The sequence below is a fragment of the Lacerta agilis genome, chromosome 5, assembly GCF_009819535.1.
Source record: "Lacerta agilis isolate rLacAgi1 chromosome 5, rLacAgi1.pri, whole genome shotgun sequence".
In the NCBI taxonomy this organism is placed as follows: Eukaryota; Metazoa; Chordata; class Lepidosauria; order Squamata; family Lacertidae; genus Lacerta; species Lacerta agilis.
The window spans coordinates 74,477,909-74,484,986 of NC_046316.1; the positions used below are offsets into that span (position 1 = coordinate 74,477,909).

At 41.4% G+C, this 7,078-nt stretch overlaps 1 non-coding gene across 1 annotated transcript; it reads right to left on the bottom strand.

The window, feature by feature from the left end:
• Nucleotides 1-5,065: 5,065 nt before the first annotated feature.
• TRNAA-UGC lies at nt 5,066-5,137 on the bottom strand. The gene has a single exon. It is a non-coding gene; the product is annotated as a tRNA-Ala (tRNA).
• Nucleotides 5,138-7,078: the final 1,941 nt, after the last annotated feature.

Consider the following 7,078-nt stretch of genomic DNA (forward strand, 5'->3'; position numbering starts at 1 on the left):
CCTCTTTTCTAGGCAGAGCAATCCTGACCCTTGAATCTGTTCAGGGGTGCCTCCCTTGCTGCAGAAGCAGTGGGGCAGGCACTTCTACAATGTTAGTGTTCCCTGTATGCCCACAGCATACCCCACAGCTGTCCCCATTGGTCATAGCTGGTGTTAGGCTTCAGAATGAGCATGCCATAGCACCTTCATCCACGGAAAAGCCCCCGGGATTGGACACCCCTCCCTCAATCAACGCCAGCCCAGAGTTGGCATAAATCACCCCTGTCCAATTAAAACTGATGGGGTGAAATTAAAAAGCAACAGTTCAGGATACAGCTCTTGATGTATTGAAATGAACGTATTACAATGTAAATCAGGGTCTCTTCCAATTCTATGATTCCCTCTGAAGTGTCTTTGCTCCAAAATGGTCATTCTAATAATGTTCTGGAAGGATGAAATGGTCCCCTACTGGATTTTGAGTATTGCAGTTCTGACCTCAGATTTGTGTCCATTCACGTGTGTTTTTTCATAGAGACTCATTTACAATGCATTAAGAGGTTCAGTGCTAATACTTGTGGACTGAACCAAGACAAAAGAGTTTTGTTGGAATACAATTGGCTTTCCAATATCAGGATATCTATGTTATCAACAACTGTTTTGTCAATTACCACTGCTAATTACACAATAATAATTGTTTCCCCCCTCTTTTCGCCATGACCTTACTGTGTACAACCCCTCACCCAAATCATCCAAATACACATTAGATACACATACATACACCTGAAACGCAAGAGATCATTTCATGCATCGGATTCCGTGGAGGCTTATATTACTCTTTGAAATGCTACGAGGTTCTTTGTTGCTTTATTTCCAAGAGGGAAATACGGATACCCCTCTGGAAACAGAGAATTTAATTGTTGGAGGTTGCAGGGGTAGGAGTGGTTTCCCTTGGAGACCTAATATGGAAGCAATGGCTGTCATATGGAGAGTTTAAGCTTTGCCTCCACCTACGGTATGCTTAATCTGCAAATAAAGTAAAATGCAAATATTACAAATTGCCAATAAATCTCCTTTGAACCTGGGGAAATACTTCACCCATGGAACTTCTCACCATCTGAAGTAATGAAACTTAGCATAACAGCACCCTCTTTAACTGGGGGGGGGGGTGTTTTTCAGCCTGGTGGATGAAGAATTCTCACTTCCTCCCTGTGAGCATCTCCATATTTTTCTAGACCTGCAACCCTCTTTGTTCTGCTGCTTCAGTTGCAGACATAACATTTCCCATGCCAAGCAAAGCCACTGTTCATTGTTCAGCAGCCCTTTGCCAAACAGCCAGCTGAAACATTTTCGAAGTCAATCTGTGAGTGGAGCTCAGAATGGAAATCAGTTTCTGACGGAGCTGCTGTAAAAGGAAAGAAAGTCTTGTGAATGAATGGCATACAGCAAAATTCTTGAGTGTCTATTGGGGCCAAAACTAAGTTGAAGACACAAAATAAAAAAAAAATTCCTTCCAGTAGCACCTTAGAGGCCAGCTAAGTTTGTTATTGGCATGAGCTTTCGTGTGCATGCACACTTCTTCAGATACACATCTGAAGAAGTGTGCATGCACATGAAAGCTCATACCAATAACAAACTTAGCTGGTCTCTAAGGTGCTACTGGAATGAATTTTTTTGTTTGTTTGTTTCAACTACAGCAGACCAACACTGGTACCTACCTGTAACTAAGGTGTTGACACTTAGGGAGGGAGAGCACTACTCAACTCACAAAGCAGCCCAAAAGGAGGATGGGAGGAAGAAATCTAGATGGATGAAATGCCTCTTGTATCTGAGCAGGATCCTGCAGCCCACAGAAGATAAGAGAGGGACAGTGGGTTCCTTTTTTTAAATTTAGAGTGCTGTTGCACTCATGTCCAGCTTGTAGGCTTTCCAGAGGCATCTGTTTCACCACTGTGAGAACTCCCTGTTCATGGGGCATGTTGGGGAGATAGCTACTGAGACGCTCTTCAGGGACATACAATCATGGTCTCGAAAAGTAATTTTTTGCTTCCTTATCACATATGAACACACTATTTGTAACAGAGAAGCTCAGTTCAGATGAAACACTGCACTCGTGTCCCAGAACTGTTCCTTCTTACGCTCTGAGCAGGGTGTGTAATAATTGCAAGCGCTGATGAATGCTGAGAATTTTTTGCCACATCTAATGCAAGCATATGTTCTTCTCTGGTCCTGAAGGCTTCCTCCAGCAAACGTCTTCCATCAGTAATTGGATTAATTCTATATTTATTTATTTATTTATTTATTTATTTATTTATTTGGATTTCACTATGAGGGACACTTGGCTGTGAGTGCTCATTGGCCAAAGACCCCTCGTCATCTCACTGTCACACTGCAACAGGAAACTTTTATTGGTATTTATAATTCAGTACTTGAATTAGTTAGCGTTTAGTGTCCCTTTCTGGCTTAACGCTGTTTTTTTAGGGCTTATCTACCTTCCCTCCATGCTTTCCAAGTAGAGTCCATGCATTAAAGTTCTGTGTCAGAGCAATTTTTATTTTTATTTGCTCCAGAGCTTTCCCCACTAAAATGCACTTTGCCGCTCAATCGGAGCAAACGGGGAAAACCTGAGTTGCTGTTTGTTGTACTTCAGCTTTAAAGAGCAGGTTTTTTGCAGGAAATGCTTCGGGGCAAAAAAAAAAAAAAAAACCACTCAGAGACAGAGCTTTGCAGTGTGGACTCGTGCCTGGAAAGCATAGGGCAAAAGCTAAGTGTGGATCACCTTCTGTGTTGGAACTAACATCTGCCAGGAAGCTTCTTTCCTATAACCAGGCATCTTGTAGATTCCCAAGGTTTCAGTCTTGTGGGTTCCATGCTTGCCAGACCACTTCATACTTCCCTCTTCAAACCTGTCACAACGTCATGGATGTTTGTGTGAGCAATATTTCTTCAGCTTAATCCTTGCTGCCTTTTCCTGTCTCCTTGCTTCTCAGCCATGTTTTTTATTTTATTTTATAGCAATACCTGGCAAAGGCCAACCGAACCTCAGCAGAGGGAGAGGAGGGGAATTCAGGATCAATGGGGAGCGTAAGGATTCAGGCTGTCCTGGTACAGGATTTTCCGGGTCTTTATTTCTCATACTTTTGTCCTGGCATATGTACGTAGACATCAGGTAGGCATCCCGGTGACACCGAGAGAGCCACGCTGACATGGATCATGTGCAAATTAACAATTAAAGCATTTAATGGAGGTTACAGGTTACCAGGACAATTAGAATATCTTCACTGAGTGTAAGTAATATTAATGAATAACTGGCGACTCTACACATCACATCACATATAAAGAAATAAATCTTTCCTGACAGCCACGACGGTTAGCATGACAGATACAATAACAGGTGAGAGCTGAAGAATTGGAGCTTTTGTGAAAGCTGGGCAACGTAGCTCATGCGGGTTATTGGTCAAGGAGCATAAATAACTCATACCCTCTATTTATAGTGCAAGTGAAAGTAGGTGGAAATAGAATGTGATGGTTGCCCAGTGAATGGTGCCAGCGGCAACAGCGCTGGTCCCCAATACCCCATGTCGATGGTGTGCTGTACAGAAAGTCATTCATCAATAGTGCCATTCAGTTATCTGCCTCTTCAATTACCATCATGGGAGGAGGTGAGTAGGGATGAATCCTTTGACTCCATTACATCCATTATATCCCGTTTCCATTCCTGAAGCCCCCACGCGTCAGGGACTGAATATCTGCAGCAGGGAAGCTCTTGTACCTGAGTAAGATCGCTACGTAATTTAGGAACCTCAATTTTCTCAGTAAAGAATTTCATCCTTAACATTCAGAGGTTCAGCACCCCCCATGGCCTGTTTATTGCAAGGGAGGGTGGGAATAACCAGATAGGGCTCGTGTAAATATCTGGGCTCCTTCAGATGACAGGTTTGTTGATCATTCATTCATACACAGGTTAAACTATGACTGGTCTTTATTGAGCATTTCTTCTGATTTCTTTATGGGGCAGTTCTATGACAAGGAACATTCATTCATCCTGATTTGCATGTGACATATACATCTTCCTGTTAATTTCTTCATCCCACACTTTTCAATGCAGTTCCATGTGAATTTTCTAACTATGAACAATCTGGCCTTTAAAAAAAGGGGGGGGGATTTGTTGCCCTTAGCTAGGGGGATAGAGCCCTTTGATCCGCTTTAATTGCACAAACATAAATTTCTGGTATGTGTTTGAGTCCCTCCAGCAATCTGAAGGCAACCTCTTGTCAGGCTCAAGCCTCAAGTCTAATACTATTGAGATGTATCCAACATTCTCCGCTAGTGCAAGGGGTCTTGTGCAAGCGGGTGGCTGAGTTTTAATGTTGTGCAATCTATTGTTCAACAAAATTACCAACATCTGCTTCTGAATTCTCTTGTACAAAAAGTTTTCACTGGTGCAAAATTTTCACTGCTAATGATTTTAACTCAGGGCTACTTTGGATGAAGAAACTCAAGTTAATGTTCATTTGTTTTAGGCTTCATTCCTGGGACTAAGCATGCCCCAACAATGCTATCCATATTGTTGCAATACCAGTTGTGCTTTCAAGTGGATTTCCTTGTATCTTAGCAGGAAATGTTCTCTCTCTGTGTAGCAGATACATCCCTAAATGCTTCATCACTCAGATTAGGTCTGGATTAGCATCTAACATGCAGATACCTGTGGGTTTTGTATTCATGGTGCCTAGGGATGGGAGAGAAATTTGATTCAATCTACATTTCAAGGTGAATCAATCAAATTCACAATTCCAAAACAATATGAAGACCAACACAGAGACATTTTTCAGAATTCACTCTTATCTGAATTTTGCAGTACAATTCCTCCAGCCAATTTTTGAATATAAAAATGCAAATATTAAGTGCATTAAAATAAACATATTAGTGAAAAAGTTAATACAAATTCACAATATTAACCCTTTCCCAGGGTACAATGTTGCTCGGGAACACAGGAAATTGCCTTTCCTGGTCCATCTAACTCAATATTGTCTACACTAACTAGCAGTGGCTCGTCAGTATTTCGGGAATGGTCTCTTCTAGCCCTGCCTGGAGATGCCAGGGATTGAACCAGAGACCTTCTGCCTGCAAAGCAGATGCTCTACCACTGAGCTACAACTCTTGCTGCTTGTTTTATCAAGGCAAGGGACCAGTAATTTCAGATCCAGCGACATCAACTCTGCCCAATAAAGAAGGTATAGTATGGGGGAAGAAAACATAAGCTGATTTTGGATCAGGGCTTTGTTACTAGTAGTGCAGGTAGGGAATTTCATACTCTAGAATTAATGGTCTTACAGCTAGGGATGGTGGGTGCTTTGATTCATTTCATGTTTAAAGGTAAACCTACCACATCCACACTTTCTGAAACAATATGCAAAGCAAAGCAAAGCAATGCTCACCCTTCAAAATTCACACAACTCTGAATTTTGCAATGGCATTCTCCAGTCAAAAATGCATATACTAGATTAAAGTGTACATAAAAATGCACATATTAGCAAAAACAACCCACTAACATACAAAAGTGCATTATATTATATTTGTTTATTAGAAGAAATTTTCATCAAAATGCTGATGAATTTTCATGAAAAATTGCAAATTGCTGCAGAAATGTAATGAATTTAAAATTGGAAAAATGGGGAACAGAGAGAACTGAAATCAAAAGATTACTCTAGCCCTGCTTGCATGAAGCCCCTCCTCTAGAAGGTAATGGGTATTTCTTCACTTGCTTCAAATTATGGTAAAGCACATGCTGTGTTGTGGGGGCCCACCTGCTCATTTTGCTGAGTTGAACCCTGGACTTTTGCTCCAAAGTCTGGCCCTGGCAGCATCATTGCTAGTTATTGTTTAGGAATAATACAGCTTACCCATCCTACTTTATTATCCTTTCTTATGCCTCTGCTGTATTCTTTGGGCCTCTTGAGTAGCTGCAGCTCCACCCAGGAAAACACATTGGAACAAAGCAAGTCAAAGACAGTGTGACAGATGTTTTGTGTGTGTTTGAAATGTCATAACTAATCATTTTACTCTTAACAATTGTCCTGCTGGCTGACCTATTTTGTTATCTCCTTGCTCTCCAATGAACAACACGTGTTTTTTAGTGTTGCTAGACATCTCCCAATGAACCCCCGTTGTCATTTAATTTCTAAGTATCAGCCGGTGTTCTCTGCAACAGCTAATTTTTTCTTTAATGAAAAGAAGAGATAAAAGATGGCAAGAGGAAAGAAGGAGAAGGAAGGAACAAACAGAGAACAAATTGTTAGTTTAAGCCTCTGATTTATATTTTACAATAAGACTTCCCTCCCGGCAAATAATAGAAATGATTCTGCATTCTTTTAAGAGTTTTGCATTCTGTTATGCATATGTGAATCTACTTCAGCTGCAATCCAAATATCTTTTTACTTAAAAGTAAGCCCTGCTGAACAATGAGGCTTGCTTCTCATTAGGCATGCATGAGATTCCACTATTTGTAGCCATTTAAAAATGGCATTGACATTTCGACTCAGCATTGAGTTGTGAAAGCTACACAGCATAGCAAACATCTTGATGCCACTAACTCACGTCCCGTGAAGTCACTTTTGATATGGTCTCCCTAACTCACTGGCTCCTCCTTGGTTGAAGGACAGGGAAATACTAATCTAATGGACATTTTCTTCAGGAAACACTATTTCGTGGACATTTTTTCAACCACACTTTACTGGAGAAATACGTAACTCAGCAGGGCACACAAATCTTCCTGTAATGTGGTGTTTGAGTTGATTGAATGTTGAAACCAAAGTCTTTTGAAATTACTGGGGCGGGGGGGGGGATCATTATTTCACCAGAGTTTGGAATAAGGGCTGGGTTCTGATTTAAGCAACTTCCTCAATTACCATACATATTGTTTTGAAATTGGTTATGTGGGTTTATTTCTGTCTTGGTGCAAAACCCTGTTTCCCCTTCAGTTTCCGACAGCTCCTACCACCAATCTTCTCCCTCTGACCACTCTTCTGTGTCCCACCACCAGTCCCCTGGCTCTGAGCCTTCCTCCTCTGGAGTTCCCTCTGAGGGTTCTTCGGCTGGAGCC